At 41.6% G+C, this 18,164-nt stretch overlaps 13 non-coding genes across 13 annotated transcripts; all 13 read right to left on the minus strand.

Moving 5' to 3' along the window:
- Positions 1-655: 655 nt before the first annotated feature.
- On the minus strand, positions 656-738 carry TRNAL-UAA (transfer RNA leucine (anticodon UAA)). The gene has a single exon. It is a non-coding gene; the product is annotated as a tRNA-Leu (tRNA).
- Positions 739-1,963: 1,225 nt separating this feature from the next.
- Positions 1,964-2,046, minus strand: TRNAL-UAA (transfer RNA leucine (anticodon UAA)). The gene has a single exon. It is a non-coding gene; the product is annotated as a tRNA-Leu (tRNA).
- A 1,227-nt stretch (positions 2,047-3,273) lies between these two features.
- Positions 3,274-3,356, minus strand: TRNAL-UAA (transfer RNA leucine (anticodon UAA)). The gene has a single exon. It is a non-coding gene; the product is annotated as a tRNA-Leu (tRNA).
- Positions 3,357-4,583: 1,227 nt separating this feature from the next.
- TRNAL-UAA (transfer RNA leucine (anticodon UAA)) lies at positions 4,584-4,666 on the minus strand. Its single transcript has one exon. It is a non-coding gene; the product is annotated as a tRNA-Leu (tRNA).
- A 1,227-nt stretch (positions 4,667-5,893) lies between these two features.
- Positions 5,894-5,976, minus strand: TRNAL-UAA (transfer RNA leucine (anticodon UAA)). Its single transcript has one exon. It is a non-coding gene; the product is annotated as a tRNA-Leu (tRNA).
- Positions 5,977-7,203: 1,227 nt separating this feature from the next.
- On the minus strand, positions 7,204-7,286 carry TRNAL-UAA (transfer RNA leucine (anticodon UAA)). Its single transcript has one exon. It is a non-coding gene; the product is annotated as a tRNA-Leu (tRNA).
- A 1,648-nt stretch (positions 7,287-8,934) lies between these two features.
- TRNAL-UAA (transfer RNA leucine (anticodon UAA)) lies at positions 8,935-9,017 on the minus strand. The gene has a single exon. It is a non-coding gene; the product is annotated as a tRNA-Leu (tRNA).
- A 1,228-nt stretch (positions 9,018-10,245) lies between these two features.
- Positions 10,246-10,328, minus strand: TRNAL-UAA (transfer RNA leucine (anticodon UAA)). Its single transcript has one exon. It is a non-coding gene; the product is annotated as a tRNA-Leu (tRNA).
- Positions 10,329-11,976: 1,648 nt separating this feature from the next.
- On the minus strand, positions 11,977-12,059 carry TRNAL-UAA (transfer RNA leucine (anticodon UAA)). The gene has a single exon. It is a non-coding gene; the product is annotated as a tRNA-Leu (tRNA).
- Positions 12,060-13,287: 1,228 nt separating this feature from the next.
- On the minus strand, positions 13,288-13,370 carry TRNAL-UAA (transfer RNA leucine (anticodon UAA)). The gene has a single exon. It is a non-coding gene; the product is annotated as a tRNA-Leu (tRNA).
- Positions 13,371-14,598: 1,228 nt separating this feature from the next.
- Positions 14,599-14,681, minus strand: TRNAL-UAA (transfer RNA leucine (anticodon UAA)). Its single transcript has one exon. It is a non-coding gene; the product is annotated as a tRNA-Leu (tRNA).
- Positions 14,682-15,907: 1,226 nt separating this feature from the next.
- Positions 15,908-15,990, minus strand: TRNAL-UAA (transfer RNA leucine (anticodon UAA)). Its single transcript has one exon. It is a non-coding gene; the product is annotated as a tRNA-Leu (tRNA).
- A 1,228-nt stretch (positions 15,991-17,218) lies between these two features.
- TRNAL-UAA (transfer RNA leucine (anticodon UAA)) lies at positions 17,219-17,301 on the minus strand. The gene has a single exon. It is a non-coding gene; the product is annotated as a tRNA-Leu (tRNA).
- Positions 17,302-18,164: the final 863 nt, after the last annotated feature.

Below are 18,164 nucleotides of genomic sequence, written 5' to 3' on the forward strand. Positions count from 1 at the left end.
GGGCTTAAGTTAAAGATAACATTTTGACTGGGGTTGAAAAAGCTCTGTTGTGGCTTTATTAAACTATTGAAACCTGATCAAGGTGACTTTGGATTCTGCCCTATGCCTTGTAACAAACTCTAGTCCATGTGTTAATCCAGTTTTACTTTCCAGTGGCTTTCTGCATAGTTCTCTCTTAGAAAACTGCAGCTGGTGGAAAACACTTCTTGCAGGTTTTGGCAACTTTTGCAGTTGGATTTGTGTAAATTCTTTGTTAGCGCTTTAACCTCACAATGCCATTCTTGGGTATAGCTGCAGACAAGAGTCCTCACAATGAGTCCCTCTACTGATGGCATGTGGTATTGAAGAAACAGATTGGCAGAAAATCAAAACTTGCAGCAGTGTTTGCAGTAATCTCAAAAGCATAATGAATGCCATACCGGTGATTGTAAGCATTCACATCTCCACAAGTACATTTCCAGGAAGCTCAATGTTTCTTGTGAACTGTTTCAAAAAGCTGAAAGATCACACATTGATATTAGTTTGGAGATATGACTGATAAAAACACTCCTTGTAGGATTTCTTAGAGGCGTAAGATGCCAGAAGTATACCAAGAGTTTTGTGCAGGATAGCGCGCAGAAGGCATTGTTTGACATTCAGTGACGTCAAGAAAGTTTACCAGGAGTGGGGTTCGAACCCACGCGGATATATATCCATTGGATCTTAAGTCCAACGCCTTAACCACTCGGCCATCCTGGTTGCTGATGTGACTATCTGCACTTGAATTGGGAGCTTAAGGGTATGATCGCTCTGCCTTTGGATGCTTGGACACTGGACAGTATGGACCTCCTGTATCCTTGATGAATCTTTCTGTGAAACTCTGGTTAACTGCTCGATATCATAAGACAGTCCTCCGGAAGAAACAACATCCCATGAAAATCTCTGGCTTGCTGAAAAGCCTCTTCATTGGGTGAAGAGGGCTTAACATATGTTGGCCCATTGGGGCACACTAACTCCACCACCCATACAGAGCAAAGTAGCAGGTGACCCTCAAATTGTTCATCGTTTTTAAATATTTTTTTTCTGTTGTTTGGGGCTCTGATTTGTCAAGTATGTTTTATGGGAAAACAAGTTTTTTCTCAATTTTCAAATTTCTAGCACACCGCACAAGAATTTCTTCTAGGACTTAACTGGAGCTTGCAGCATGCACTCCTTCCTCTAGTCTTATAAGTTCTCCAGAGCCTGTTGTGGGGACAAATTCTCACAGTCTGATGCTGCCACCAACATACGTCAAGGAGGAACTGTTCTTTAAGCAATGATGTGCAATATCGGGCTTAAGTTAAAGATAACATTTTGACTGGGGTTGAAAAAGCTCTGTTGTGGCTTTATTAAACTATTGAAACCTGATCAAGGTGACTTTGGATCTGCCCTATGCCTTGTAACAAACTCTAGTCCATGTGTTAATCCAGTTTTACTTTCCAGTGGCTTTCTGCATAGTTCTCTCTTAGAAAACTGCAGCTGGTGGAAAACACTTCTTGCAGGTTTTGGCAAGTTTTGCAGTTGGATTTGTGTAAATTCTTTGTTAGCGCTTTAACCTCACAATGCCATTCTTGGGTATAGCTGCAGACAAGAGTCCTCACAATGAGTCCCTCTACTGATGGCATGTGGTATTGAAGAAACAGATTGGCAGAAAATCAAAACTTGCAGCAGTGTTTGCAGTAATCTCAAAAGCATAATGAATGCCATACCGGTGATTGTAAGCATTCACATCTCCACAAGTACATTTCCAGGAAGCTCAATGTTTCTTGTGAACTGTTTCAAAAAGCTGAAAGATCACACATTGATATTCGTTTGGAGATATGACTGATAAAAACACTCCTTGTAGGATTTCTTAGAGGCGTAAGATGCCAGAAGTATACCAAGAGTTTTGTGCAAGATAGTTCGCAGAAGGCATTGTTTGACATTCAGTGACGTCAAGAAAGTTTACCAGGAGTGGGGTTCGAACCCACGCAGATATATATCCATTGGATCTTAAGTCCAACGCCTTAACCACTCGGCCATCCTGGTTGCTGATGTGACAATCTGCACTTGAATTGGGAGCTTAAGGGTATGATCGCTCTGCCTTTGGATGCTTGGACACTGGACAGTATGGACCTCCTGTATCCTTGATGAATCTTTCTGTGAAACTCTGGTTAACTGCTTGATATCATAAGACAGTCCTCCGGAAGAAACAACATCCCATGAAAATCTCTGGCTTGCTGAAAAGCCTCTTCATTGGGTGAAGAGGGCTTAACATATGTTGGCCCATTGGGGCACACTAACTCCACCACCCATACAGAGCAAAGTAGCAGGTGACCCTCAAATTGTTCATCGTTTTTAAATATATTTTTTTCTGTTGTTTGGGGCTCTGATTTGTCAAGTATGTTTTATGGGAAAACAAGTTTTTTCTCAATTTTCAAATTTCTAGCACACCGCACAAGAATTTCCTTTAGGACTTAACTGGAGCTTGCAGCATGCACTCCTCCCTCTAGTCTTATAAGTTTTCCAGAGCCTGTTGTGGGGACAAATTCTCACAGTCTGATGCTGCCACCAACATACGTCAAGGAGGAACTGTTCTTTTAACAATGATGTGCAATATCGGGCTTAAGTTAAAGATAACATTTTGACTGGGGTTGAAAAAGCTCTGTTGTGGCTTTATTAAACTATTGAAACCTGATCAAGGTGACTTTGGATTCTGCCCTATGCCTTGTAACAAACTCTAGTCCATGTGTTAATCCAGTTTTACTTTCCAGTGGCTTTCTGCATAGTTCTCTCTTAGAAAACTGCAGCTGGTGGAAAACACTTCTTGCAGGTTTTGGCAACTTTTGCAGTTGGATTTGTGTAAATTCTTTGTTAGCGCTTTAACCTCACAATGCCATTCTTGGGTATAGCTGCAGACAAGAGTCCTCACAATGAGTCCCTCTACTGATGGCATGTGGTATTGAAGAAACAGATTGGCAGAAAATCAAAACTTGCAGCAGTGTTTGCAGTAATCTCAAAAGCATAATGAATGCCATACCGGTGATTGTAAGCATTCACATCTCCACAAGTACATTTCCAGGAAGCTCAATGTTTCTTGTGAACTGTTTCAAAAAGCTGAAAGATTACACATTGATATTAGTTTGGAGATATGACTGATAAAAACACTCCTTGTAGGATTTCTTAGAGGCGTAAGATGCCAGAAGTATACCAAGAGTTTTGTGCAGGATAGCGCGCAGAAGGCATTGTTTGACATTCAGTGACGTCAAGAAAGTTTACCAGGAGTGGGGTTCGAACCCACGCGGACATATATCTATTGGATCTTAAGTCCAACGCCTTAACCACTCGGCCATCCTGGTTGCTGATGTGACAATCTGCACTTGAATTGGGAGCTTAAGGGTATGATCGCTCTGCCTTTGGATGCTTGGACACTGGACAGTATGGACCTCCTGTATCCTTGATGAATCTTTCTGTAAAACTCTGGTTAACTGCTTGATATCATAAGACAGTCCTCCGGAAGAAACAACATCCCATGAAAATCTCTGGCTTGCTGAAAAGCCTCTTCATTGGGTGAAGAGGGCTTAACATATGTTGGCCCATTGGGGCACACTAACTCCACCACCCATACAGAGCAAAGTAGCAGGTGACCCTCAAATTGTTCATCGTTTTTAAACATATTTTTTTCTGTTGTTTGGGGCTCTGATTTGTCAAGTATGTTTTATGGGAAAACAAGTTTTTTCTCAATTTTCAAATTTCTAGCACACCGCACGAGAATTTCTTCTAGGACTTAACTGGAGCTTGCAGCATGCACTCCTTCCTCTAGTCTTAAAAGTTCTCCAGAGCCTGTTGTGGGGACAAATTCTCACAGTCTGATGCTGCCACCAACATACGTCAAGGAGGAACTGTTCTTTAAGCAATGATGTGCAATATCGGGCTTAAGTTAAAGATAACATTTTGACTGGGGTTGAAAAAGCTCTGTTGTGGCTTTATTAAACTATTGAAACCTGATCAAGGTGACTTTGGATTCTGCCCTATGCCTTGTAACAAACTCTAGTCCATGTGTTAATCCAGTTTTACTTTCCAGTGGCTTTCTGCATAGTTCTCTCTTAGAAAACTGCAGCTGGTGGAAAACACTTCTTGCAGGTTTTGGCAACTTTTGCAGTTGGATTTGTGTAAATTCTTTGTTAGCGCTTTAACCTCACAATGCCATTCTTGGGTATAGCTGCAGACAAGAGTCCTCACAATGAGTCCCTCTACTGATGGCATGTGGTATTGAAGAAACAGATTGGCAGAAAATCAAAACTTGCAGCAGTGTTTGCAGTAATCTCAAAAGCATAATGAATGCCATACCGGTGATTGTAAGCATTCACATCTCCACAAGTACATTTCCAGGAAGCTCAATGTTTCTTGTGAACTGTTTCAAAAAGCTGAAAGATCACACATTGATATTAGTTTGGAGATATGACTGATAAAAACACTCCTTGTAGGATTTCTTAGAGGCGTAAGATGCCATAAGTATACCAAGAGTTTTGTGCAGGATAGCGCGCAGAAGGCATTGTTTGACATTCAGTGACGTCAAGAAAGTTTACCAGGAGTGGGGTTCGAACCCACGCGGATATATATCCATTGGATCTTAAGTCCAACGCCTTAACCACTCGGCCATCCTGGTTGCTGATGTGACAGTCTGCACTTGAATTGGGAGCTTAAGGGTATGATCGCTCTGCCTTTGGATGCTTGGACACTGGACAGTATGGACCTCCTGTATCCTTGATGAATCTTTCTTTGAAACTCTGGTTAACTGCTCGATATCATAAGACAGTCCTCCGGAAGAAACAACATCCCATGAAAATCTCTGGCTTGCTGAAAAGCCTCTTCATTGGGTGAAGAGGGCTTAACATATGTTGGCCCATTGGGGCACACTAACTCCACCACCCATACAGAGCAAAGTAGCAGGTGACCCTCAAATTGTTCATCGTTTTTAAATATTTTTTTTTTCTGTTGTTTGGGGCTCTGATTTGTCAAGTATGTTTTATGGGAAAACAAGTTTTTTCTCAATTTTCAAATTTCTAGCACACCGCACAAGAATTTCCTTTAGGACTTAACTGGAGCTTGCAGCATGCACTCCTCCCTCTAGTCTTATAAGTTCTCCAGAGCCTGTTGTGGGGACAAATTCTCACAGTCTGATGCTGCCACCAACATACGTCAAGGAGGAACTGTTCTTTTAACAATGATGTGCAATATCGGGCTTAAGTTAAAGATAACATTTTGACTGGGGTTGAAAAAGCTCTGTTGTGGCTTTATTAAACTATTGAAACCTGATCAAGGTGACTTTGGATCTGCCCTATGCCTTGTAACAAACTCTAGTCCATGTGTTAATCCAGTTTTACTTTCCAGTGGCTTTCTGCATAGTTCTCTCTTAGAAAACTGCAGCTGGTGGAAAACACTTCTTGCAGGTTTTGGCAACTTTTGCAGTTGGATTTGTGTAAATTCTTTGTTAGCGCTTTAACCTCACAATGCCATTCTTGGGTATAGCTGCAGACAAGAGTCCTCACAATGAGTCCCTCTACTGATGGCATGTGGTATTGAAGAAACAGATTGGCAGAAAATCAAAACTTGCAGCAGTGTTTGCAGTAATCTCAAAAGCATAATGAATGCCATACCGGTGATTGTAAGCATTCACATCTCCACAAGTACATTTCCAGGAAGCTCAATGTTTCTTGTGAACTGTTTCAAAAAGCTGAAAGATCACACATTGATATTAGTTTGGAGATATGACTGATAAAAACACTCCTTGTAGGATTTCTTAGAGGCGTAAGATGCCATAAGTATACCAAGAGTTTTGTGCAGGATAGCGCGCAGAAGGCATTGTTTGACATTCAGTGACGTCAAGAAAGTTTACCAGGAGTGGGGTTCGAACCCACGCGGATATATATCCATTGGATCTTAAGTCCAACGCCTTAACCACTCGGCCATCCTGGTTGCTGATATGACAGTCTGCACTTGAATTGGGAGCTTAAGGGTATGATCGCTCTGCCTTTGGATGCTTGGACACTGGACAGTATGGACCTCCTGTATCCTTGATGAATCTTTCTGTGAAACTCTGGTTAACTGCTTGATATCATAAGACAGTCCTCCGGAAGAAACAACATCCCATGAAAATCTCTGGCTTGCTGAAAAGCCTCTTCATTGGGTGAAGAGGGCTTAACATATGTTGGCCCATTGGGGCACACTAACTCCACCACCCATACAGAGCAAAGTAGCAGGTGACCCTCAAATTGTTCATCGTTTTTAAATATATTTTTTTCTGTTGTTTGGGGCTCTGATTTGTCAAGTATGTTTTATGGGAAAACAAGTTTTTTCTCAATTTTCAAATTTCTAGCACACCGCACAAGAATTTCCTTTAGGACTTAACTGGAGCTTGCAGCATGCACTCCTCCCTCTAGTCTTATAAGTTCTCCAGAGCCTGTTGTGGGGACAAATTCTCACAGTCTGATGCTGCCACCAACATACGTCAAGGAGGAACTGTTCTTTTAACAATGATGTGCAATATCGGGCTTAAGTTAAAGATAACATTTTGACTGGGGTTGAAAAAGCTCTGTTGTGGCTTTATTAAACTATTGAAACCTGATCAAGGTGACTTTGGATTCTGCCCTATGCCTTGTAACAAACTCTAGTCCATGTGTTAATCCAGTTTTACTTTCCAGTGGCTTTCTGCATAGTTCTCTCTTAGAAAACTGCAGCTGGTGGAAAACACTTCTTGCAGGTTTTGGCAACTTTTGCAGTTGGATTTGTGTAAATTCTTTGTTAGCGCTTTAACCTCACAATGCCATTCTTGGGTATAGCTGCAGACAAGAGTCCTCACAATGAGTCCCTCTACTGATGGCATGTGGTATTGAAGAAACAGATTGGCAGAAAATCAAAACTTGCACCAGTGTTTGCAGTAATCTCAAAAGCATAATGAATGCCATACCGGTGATTGTAAGCATTCACATCTCCACAAGTACATTTCCAGGAAGCTCAATGTTTCTTGTGAACTGTTTCAAAAAGCTGAAAGATTACACATTGATATTAGTTTGGAGATATGACTGATAAAAACACTCCTTGTAGGATTTCTTAGAGGCGTAAGATGCCAGAAGTATACCAAGAGTTTTGTGCAGGATAGCGCGCAGAAGGCATTGTTTGACATTCAGTGACGTCAAGAAAGTTTACCAGGAGTGGGGTTCGAACCCACGCGGACATATATCCATTGGATCTTAAGTCCAACGCCTTAACCACTCGGCCATCCTGGTTACTGATGTGACAATCTGCACTTGAATTGGGAGCTTAAGGGTATGATCGCTCTGCCTTTGGATGCTTGGACACTGGACAGTATGGACCTCCTGTATCCTTGATGAATCTTTCTGTAAAACTCTGGTTAACTGCTTGATATCATAAGACAGTCCTCCGGAAGAAACAACATCCCATGAAAATCTCTGGCTTGCTGAAAAGCCTCTTCATTGGGTGAAGAGGGCTTAACATATGTTGGCCCATTGGGGCACACTAACTCCACCACCCATACAGAGCAAAGTAGCAGGTGACCCTCAAATTGTTCATCGTTTTTAAATATATTTATTTCTGTTGTTAGGGGCTCTGATTTGTCAAGTATGTTTTATGGGAAAACAAGTTTTTTCTCAATTTTCAAATTTCTAGCACACCGCACAAGAATTTCTTCTAGGACTTAACTGGAGCTTGCAGCATGCACTCCTTCCTCTAGTCTTATAAGTTCTCCAGAGCCTGTTGTGGGGACAAATTCTCACAGTCTGATGCTGCCACCAACATACGTCAAGGAGGAACTGTTCTTTAAGCAATGATGTGCAATATCGGGCTTAAGTTAAAGATAACATTTTGACTGGGGTTGAAAAAGCTCTGTTGTGGCTTTATTAAACTATTGAAACCTGATCAAGGTGACTTTGGATTCTGCCCTATGCCTTGTAACAAACTCTAGTCCATGTGTTAATCCAGTTTTACTTTCCAGTGGCTTTCTGCATAGTTCTCTCTTAGAAAACTGCAGCTGGTGGAAAACACTTCTTGCAGGTTTTGGCAACTTTTGCAGTTGGATTTGTGTAAATTCTTTGTTAGCGCTTTAACCTCACAATGCCATTCTTGGGTATAGCTGCATGCACTCCTTCCTCTAGTCTTCTAAGCTCTTCAGAGCCTGTTGTGGGGACAAATTCTCACAGTCTGATGCTGCCACCAACATACGTCAAGGAGGAACTGTTCTTTAAGCAATGATGTGCAATATCGGGCTTAAGTTAAAGATAACATTTTGACTGGGGTTGAAAAAGCTCTGTTGTGGCTTTATTAAACTATTGAAACCTGATCAAGGTGACTTTGGATTCTGCCCTATGCCTTGTAACAAACTCTAGTCCATGTGTTAATCCAGTTTTACTTTCCAGTGGCTTTCTGCATAGTTCTCTCTTAGAAAACTGCAGCTGGTGGAAAACACTTCTTGCAGGTTTTGGCAACTTTTGCAGTTGGATTTGTGTAAATTCTTTGTTAGCGCTTTAACCTCACAATGCCATTCTTGGGTATAGCTGCAGACAAGAGTCCTCACAATGAGTCCCTCTACTGATGGCATGTGGTATTGAAGAAACAGATTGGCAGAAAATCAAAACTTGCAGCAGTGTTTGCAGTAATCTCAAAAGCATAATGAATGCCATACCGGTGATTGTAAGCATTCACATCTCCACAAGTACATTTCCAGGAAGCTCAATGTTTCTTGTGAACTGTTTCAAAAAGCTGAAAGATCACACATTGATATTAGTTTGGAGATATGACTGATAAAAACACTCCTTGTAGGATTTCTTAGAGGCGTAAGATGCCAGAAGTATACCAAGAGTTTTGTGCAGGATAGCGCGCAGAAGGCATTGTTTGACATTCAGTGACGTCAGGAAAGTTTACCAGGAGTGGGGTTGGAACCCACGCGGATATATATCCATTGGATCTTAAGTCCAACGCCTTAACCACTCGGCCATCCTGGTTGCTGATGTGACAATCTGCACTTGAATTGGGAGCTTAAGGGTATGATCGCTCTGCCTTTGGATGCTTGGACACTGGAGAGTATGGACCTCCTGTATCCTTGATGAATCTTTCTGTGAAACTCTGGTTAACTGCTTGATATCATAAGACAGTCCTCCGGAAGAAACAACATCCCATGAAAATCTCTGGCTTGCTGAAAAGCCTCTTCATTGGGTGAAGAGGGCTTAACATATGTTGGCCCATTGGGGCACACTAACTCCACCACCCATACAGAGCAAAGTAGCAGGTGACCCTCAAATTGTTCATCGTTTTTAAATATTTTTTTTTTCTGTTGTTTGGGGCTCTGATTTGTCAAGTATGTTTTATGGGAAAACAAGTTTTTTCTCAATTTTCAAATTTCTAGCACACCGCACAAGAATTTCCTTTAGGACTTAACTGGAGCTTGCAGCATGCACTCCTCCCTCTAGTCTTATAAGTTCTCCAGAGCCTGTTGTGGGGACAAATTCTCACAGTCTGATGCTGCCACCAACATACGTCAAGGAGGAACTGTTCTTTAAGCAATGATGTGCAATATCGGGCTTAAGTTAAAGATAACATTTTGACTGGGGTTGAAAAAGCTCTGTTGTGGCTTTATTAAACTATTGAAACCTGATCAAGGTGACTTTGGATTCTGCCCTATGCCTTGTAACAAACTCTAGTCCATGTGTTAATCCAGTTTTACTTTCCAGTGGCTTTCTGCATAGTTCTCTCTTAGAAAACTGCAGCTGGTGGAAAACACTTCTTGCAGGTTTTGGCAACTTTTGCAGTTGGATTTGTGTAAATTCTTTGTTAGCGCTTTAACCTCACAATGCCATTCTTGGGTATAGCTGCAGACAAGAGTCCTCACAATGAGTCCCTCTACTGATGGCATGTGGTATTGAAGAAACAGATTGGCAGAAAATCAAAACTTGCAGCAGTGTTTGCAGTAATCTCAAAAGCATAATGAATGCCATACCGGTGATTGTAAGCATTCACATCTCCACAAGTACATTTCCAGGAAGCTCAATGTTTCTTGTGAACTGTTTCAAAAAGCTGAAAGATTACACATTGATATTAGTTTGGAGATATGACTGATAAAAACACTCCTTGTAGGATTTCTTAGAGGCGTAAGATGCCAGAAGTATACCAAGAGTTTTGTGCAGGATAGCGCGCAGAAGGCATTGTTTGACATTCAGTGACGTCAAGAAAGTTTACCAGGAGTGGGGTTCGAACCCACGCGGACATATATCCATTAGATCTTAAGTCCAACGCCTTAACCACTCGGCCATCCTGGTTGCTGATGTGACAATCTGCACTTGAATTGGGAGCTTAAGGGTATGATCGCTCTGCCTTTGGATGCTTGGACACTGGACAGTATGGACCTCCTGTATCCTTGATGAATCTTTCTGTAAAACTCTGGTTAACTGCTTGATATCATAAGACAGTCCTCCGGAAGAAACAACATCCCATGAAAATCTCTGGCTTGCTGAAAAGCCTCTTCATTGGGTGAAGAGGGCTTAACATATGTTGGCCCATTGGGGCACACTAACTCCACCACCCATACAGAGCAAAGTAGCAGGTGACCCTCAAATTGTTCATCGTTTTTAAATATATTTTTTTCTGTTGTTTGGGGCTCTGATTTGTCAAGTATGTTTTATGGGAAAACAAGTTTTTTCTCAATTTTCAAATTTCTAGCACACCGCACAAGAATTTCTTCTAGGACTTAACTGGAGCTTGCAGCATGCACTCCTTCCTCTAGTCTTATAAGTTCTCCAGAGCCTGTTGTGGGGACAAATTCTCACAGTCTGATGCTGCCACCAACATACGTCAAGGAGGAACTGTTCTTTAAGCAATGATGTGCAATATCGGGCTTAAGTTAAAGATAACATTTTGACTGGGGTTGAAAAAGCTCTGTTGTGGCTTTATTAAACTATTGAAACCTGATCAAGGTGACTTTGGATTCTGCCCTATGCCTTGTAACAAACTCTAGTCCATGTGTTAATCCAGTTTTACTTTCCAGTGGCTTTCTGCATAGTTCTCTCTTAGAAAACTGCAGCTGGTGGAAAACACTTCTTGCAGGTTTTGGCAACTTTTGCAGTTGGATTTGTGTAAATTCTTTGTTAGCGCTTTAACCTCACAATGCCATTCTTGGGTATAGCTGCATGCACTCCTTCCTCTAGTCCTCTAAGCTCTTCAGAGCCTGTTGTGGGGACAAATTCTCACAGTCTGATGCTGCCACCAACATACGTCAAGGAGGAACTGTTCTTTAAGCAATGATGTGCAATATCGGGCTTAAGTTAAAGATAACATTTTGACTGGGGTTGAAAAAGCTCTGTTGTGGCTTTATTAAACTATTGAAACCTGATCAAGGTGACTTTGGATTCTGCCCTATGCCTTGTAACAAACTCTAGTCCATGTGTTAATCCAGTTTTACTTTCCAGTGGCTTTCTGCATAGTTCTCTCTTAGAAAACTGCAGCTGGTGGAAAACACTTCTTGCAGGTTTTGGCAACTTTTGCAGTTGGATTTGTGTAAATTCTTTGTTAGCGCTTTAACCTCACAATGCCATTCTTGGGTATAGCTGCAGACAAGAGTCCTCACAATGAGTCCCTCTACTGATGGCATGTGGTATTGAAGAAACAGATTGGCAGAAAATCAAAACTTGCAGCAGTGTTTGCAGTAATCTCAAAAGCATAATGAATGCCATACCGGTGATTGTAAGCATTCACATCTCCACAAGTACATTTCCAGGAAGCTCAATGTTTCTTGTGAACTGTTTCAAAAAGCTGAAAGATCACACATTGATATTAGTTTGGAGATATGACTGATAAAAACACTCCTTGTAGGATTTCTTAGAGGCGTAAGATGCCATAAGTATACCAAGAGTTTTGTGCAGGATAGCGCGCAGAAGGCATTGTTTGACATTCAGTGACGTCAAGAAAGTTTACCAGGAGTGGGGTTCGAACCCACGCGGATATATATCCATTGGATCTTAAGTCCAACGCCTTAACCACTCGGCCATCCTGGTTGCTGATATGACAGTCTGCACTTGAATTGGGAGCTTAAGGGTATGATCGCTCTGCCTTTGGATGCTTGGACACTGGACAGTATGGACCTCCTGTATCCTTGATGAATCTTTCTGTGAAACTCTGGTTAACTGCTCGATATCATAAGACAGTCCTCCGGAAGAAACAACATCCCATGAAAATCTCTGGCTTGCTGAAAAGCCTCTTCATTGGGTGAAGAGGGCTTAACATATGTTGGCCCATTGGGGCACACTAACTCCACCACCCATACAGAGCAAAGTAGCAGGTGACCCTCAAATTGTTCATCGTTTTTAAATATTTTTTTTTTCTGTTGTTTGGGGCTCTGATTTGTCAAGTATGTTTTATGGGAAAACAAGTTTTTTCTCAATTTTCAAATTTCTAGCACACCGCACAAGAATTTCCTTTAGGACTTAACTGGAGCTTGCAGCATGCACTCCTCCCTCTAGTCTTATAAGTTCTCCAGAGCCTGTTGTGGGGACAAATTCTCACAGTCTGATGCTGCCACCAACATACGTCAAGTAGGAACTGTTCTTTAAGCAATGATGTGCAATATCGGGCTTAAGTTAAAGATAACATTTTGACTGGGGTTGAAAAAGCTCTGTTGTGGCTTTATTAAACTATTGAAACCTGATCAAGGTGACTTTGGATTCTGCCCTATGCCTTGTAACAAACTCTAGTCCATGTGTTAATCCAGTTTTACTTTCCAGTGGCTTTCTGCATAGTTCTCTCTTAGAAAACTGCAGCTGGTGGAAAACACTTCTTGCAGGTTTTGGCAACTTTTGCAGTTGGATTTGTGTAAATTCTTTGTTAGCGCTTTAACCTCACAATGCCATTCTTGGGTATAGCTGCAGACAAGAGTCCTCACAATGAGTCCCTCTACTGATGGCATGTGGTATTGAAGAAACAGATTAGCAGAAAATCAAAACTTGCTGCAGTGTTTGCAGTAATCTCAAAAGCATAATGAATGCCATACCGGTGATTGTAAGCATTCACATCTCCACAAGTACATTTCCAGGAAGCTCAATGTTTCTTGTGAACTGTTTCAAAAAGCTGAAAGATCACACATTGATATTAGTTTGGAGATATGACTGATAAAAACACTCCTTGTAGGATTTCTTAGAGGCGTAAGATGCCAGAAGTATACCAAGAGTTTTGTGCAGGATAGCGCGCAGAAGGCATTGTTTGACATTCAGTGACGTCAAGAAAGTTTACCAGGAGTGGGGTTCGAACCCACGCAGATATATATCCATTGGATCTTAAGTCCAACGCCTTAACCACTCGGCCATCCTGGTTGCTGATGTGACAATCTGCACTTGAATTGGGAGCTTAAGGGTATGATCGCTCTGCCTTTGGATGCTTGGACACTGGACAGTATGGACCTCCTGTATCCTTGATGAATCTTTCTGTGAAACTCTGGTTAACTGCTCGATATCATAAGACAGTCCTCCGGAAGAAACAACATCCCATGAAAATCTCTGGCTTGCTGAAAAGCCTCTTCATTGGGTGAAGAGGGCTTAACATATGTTGGCCCATTGGGGCACACTAACTCCACCACCCATACAGAGCAAAGTAGCAGGTGACCCTCAAATTGTTCATCGTTTTTAAATATTTTTTTTTTCTGTTGTTTGGGGCTCTGATTTGTCAAGTATGTTTTATGGGAAAACAAGTTTTTTCTCAATTTTCAAATTTCTAGCACACCGCACAAGAATTTCCTTTAGGACTTAACTGGAGCTTGCAGCATGCACTCCTCCCTCTAGTCTTATAAGTTCTCCAGAGCCTGTTGTGGGGACAAATTCTCACAGTCTGATGCTGCCACCAACATACGTCAAGGAGGAACTGTTCTTTAAGCAATGATGTGCAATATCGGGCTTAAGTTAAAGATAACATTTTGACTGGGGTTGAAAAAGCTCTGTTGTGGCTTTATTAAACTATTGAAACCTGATCAAGGTGACTTTGGATTCTGCCCTATGCCTTGTAACAAACTCTAGTCCATGTGTTAATCCAGTTTTACTTTCCAGTGGCTTTCTGCATAGTTCTCTCTTAGAAAACTGCAGCTGGTGGAAAACACTTCTTGCAGGTTTTGGCAAGTTTTGCAGTTGGATTTGTGTAAATTCTTTGTTAGCGCTTTAACCTCACAATGCCATTCTTGGGTATAGCTGCAGACAAGAGTCCTCACAATGAGTCCCTCTACTGATGGCATGTGGTATTGAAGAAACAGATTGGCAGAAAATCAAAACTTGCAGCAGTGTTTGCAGTAATCTCAAAAGCATAATGAATGCCATACCGGTGATTGTAAGCATTCACATCTCCACAAGTACATTTCCAGGAAGCTCAATGTTTCTTGTGAACTGTTTCAAAAAGCTGAAAGATCACACATTGATATTAGTTTGGAGATATGACTGATAAAAACACTCCTTGTAGGATTTCATAGAGGCGTAAGATGCCAGAAGTATACCAAGAGTTTTGTGCAGGATAGCGCGCAGAAGGCATTGTTTGACATTCAGTGATGTCAAGAAAGTTTACCAGGAGTGGGGTTCGAACCCACGCGGATATATATCCATTGGATCTTAAGTCCAACGCCTTAACCACTCGGCCATCCTGGTTGCTGATGTGACAATCTGCACTTGAATTGGGAGCTTAAGGGTATGATCGCTCTGCCTTTGGATGCTTGGACACTGGACAGTATGGACCTCCTGTATCCTTGATGAATCTTTCTGTGAAACTCTGGTTAACTGCTTGATATCATAAGACAGTCCTCCGGTAGAAACAACATCCCATGAAAATCTCTGGCTTGCTGAAAAGCCTCTTCATTGGGTGAAGAGGGCTTAACATATGTTGGCCCATTGGGGCACACTAACTCCACCACCCATACAGAGCAAAGTAGCAGGTGACCCTCAAATTGTTCATCGTTTTTAAATATTTTTTTTCTGTTGTTTGGGGCTCTGATTTGTCAAGTATGTTTTATGGGAAAACAAGTTTTTTCTCAATTTTCAAATTTCTAGCACACCGCGCAATAATTTCTTCTAGGACTTAACTGGAGCTTGCAGCATGCACTCCTTCCTCTAGTCTTCTAAGCTCTCCAGAGCCTGTTGTGGGGACAAATTCTCACAGTCTGATGCTGCCACCAACATACGTCAAGGAGGAACTGTTCTTTAAGCAATGATGTGCAATATCGGGCTTAAGTTAAAGATAACATTTTGACTGGGGTTGAAAAAGCTCTGTTGTGGCTTTATTAAACTATTGAAACCTGATCAAGGTGACTTTGGATTCTGCCCTATGCCTTGTAACAAACTCTAGTCCATGTGTTAATCCAGTTTTACTTTCCAGTGGCTTTCTGCATAGTTCTCTCTTAGAAAACTGCAGCTGGTGGAAAACACTTCTTGCAGGTTTTGGCAAGTTTTGCAGTTGGATTTGTGTAAATTCTTTGTTAGCGCTTTAACCTCACAATGCCATTCTTGGGTATAGCTGCAGACAAGAGTCCTCACAATGAGTCCCTCTACTGATGGCATGTGGTATTGAAGAAACAGATTGGCAGAAAATCAAAACTTGCAGCAGTGTTTGCAGTAATCTCAAAAGCATAATGAATGCCATACTGGTGATTGTAAGCATTCACATCTCCACAAGTACATTTCCAGGAAGCTCAATGTTTCTTGTGAACTGTTTCAAAAAGCTGAAAGATCACACATTGATATTAGTTTGGAGATATGACTGATAAAAACACTCCTTGTAGGATTTCTTAGAGGCGTAAGATGCCAGAAGTATACCAAGAGTTTTGTGCAGGATAGCGCGCAGAAGGCATTGTTTGACATTCAGTGACATCAAGAAAGTTTACCAGGAGTGGGGTTCGAACCCACGCGGATATATATCCATTGGATCTTAAGTCCAACGCCTTAACCACTCGGCCATCCTGGTTGCTGATATGACAGTCTGCACTTGAAATGGGAGCTTAAGGGTATGATCGCTCTGCCTTTGGATGCTTGGACACTGGACAGTATGGACCTCCTGTATCCTTGATGAATCTTTCTGTGAAACTCTGGTTAACTGCTTGATATCATAAGACAGTCCTCCGGAAGAAACAACATCCCATGAAAATCTCTGGCTTGCTGAAAAGCCTCTTCATTGGGTGAAGAGGGCTTAACATATGTTGGCCCATTGGGGCACACTAACTCCACCACCCATACAGAGCAAAGTAGCAGGTGACCCTCAAATTGTTCATCGTTTTTAAATATTTTTTTTTTCTGTTGTTTGGGGCTCTGATTTGTCAAGTATGTTTTATGGGAAAACAAGTTTTTTCTCAATTTTCAAATTTCTAGCACACCACACAAGAATTTCCTTTAGGACTTAACTGGAGCTTGCAGCATGCACTCCTCCCTCTAGTCTTATAAGTTCTCCAGAGCCTGTTGTGGGGACAAATTCTCACAGTCTGATGCTGCCACCAACATACGTCAAGGAGGAACTGTTCTTTTAACAATGATGTGCAATATCGGGCTTAAGTTAAAGATAACATTTTGACTGGGGTTGAAAAAGCTCTGTTGTGGCTTTATTAAACTATTGAAACCTGATCAAGGTGACTTTGGATTCTGCCCTATGCCTTGTAACAAACTCTAGTCCATGTGTTAATCCAGTTTTACTTTCCAGTGGCTTTCTGCATAGTTCTCTCTTAGAAAACTGCAGCTGGTGGAAAACACTTCTTGCAGGTTTTGGCAACTTTTGCAGTTGGATTTGTGTAAATTCTTTGTTAGCGCTTTAACCTCACAATGCCATTCTTGGGTATAGCTGCAGACAAGAGTCCTCACAATGAGTCCCTCTACTGATGGCATGTGGTATTGAAGAAACAGATTGGCAGAAAATCAAAACTTGCAGCAGTGTTTGCAGTAATCTCAAAAGCATAATGAATGCCATACCGGTGATTGTAAGCATTCACATCTCCACAAGTACATTTCCAGGAAGCTCAATGTTTCTTGTGAACTGTTTCAAAAAGCTGAAAGATCACACATTGATATTAGTTTGGAGATATGACTGATAAAAACACTCCTTGTAGGATTTCTTAGAGGCGTAAGATGCCAGAAGTATACCAAGAGTTTTGTGCAGGATAGCGCGCAGAAGGCATTGTTTGACATTCAGTGACGTCAAGAAAGTTTACCAGGAGTGGGGTTCGAACCCACGCGGATATATATCCATTGGATCTTAAGTCCAACGCCTTATCCACTCGGCCATCCTGGTTGCTGATATGACAGTCTGCACTTGAATTGGGAGCTTAAGGGTATGATCGCTCTGCCTTTGGATGCTTGGACACTGGACAGTATGGACCTCCTGTATCCTTGATGAATCTTTCTGTGAAACTCTGGTTAACTGCTCGATATCATAAGACAGTCCTCCGGAAGAAACAACATCCCATGAAAATCTCTGGCTTGCTGAAAAGCCTCTTCATTGGGTGAAGAGGGCTTAACATATGTTGGCCCATTGGGGCACACTAACTCCACCACCCATACAGAGCAAAGTAGCAGGTGACCCTCAAATTGTTCATCGTTTTTAAATATTTTTTTTCTGTTGTTTGGGGCTCTGATTTGTCAAGTATGTTTTATGGGAAAACAAGTTTTTTCTCAATTTTCAAATTTCTAGCACACCGCACAAGAATTTCTTCTAGGACTTAACTGGAGCTTGCAGCATGCACTCCTTCCTCTAGTCTTATAAGTTCTCCAGAGCCTGTTGTGGGGACAAATTCTCACAGTCTGATGCTGCCACCAACATACGTCAAGGAGGAACTGTTCTTTAAGCAATGATGTGCAATATCGGGCTTAAGTTAAAGATAACATTTTGACTGGGGTTGAAAAAGCTCTGTTGTGGCTTTATTAAACTATTGAAACCTGATCAAGGTGACTTTGGATCTGCCCTATGCCTTGTAACAAACTCTAGTCCATGTGTTAATCCAGTTTTACTTTCCAGTGGCTTTCTGCATAGTTCTCTCTTAGAAAACTGCAGCTGGTGGAAAACACTTCTTGCAGGTTTTGGCAAGTTTTGCAGTTGGATTTGTGTAAATTCTTTGTTAGCGCTTTAACCTCACAATGCCATTCTTGGGTATAGCT

The sequence above is a fragment of the Hyperolius riggenbachi genome, chromosome 4 (assembly GCF_040937935.1).
Source record: "Hyperolius riggenbachi isolate aHypRig1 chromosome 4, aHypRig1.pri, whole genome shotgun sequence".
In the NCBI taxonomy this organism is placed as follows: domain Eukaryota; kingdom Metazoa; phylum Chordata; class Amphibia; order Anura; family Hyperoliidae; genus Hyperolius; species Hyperolius riggenbachi.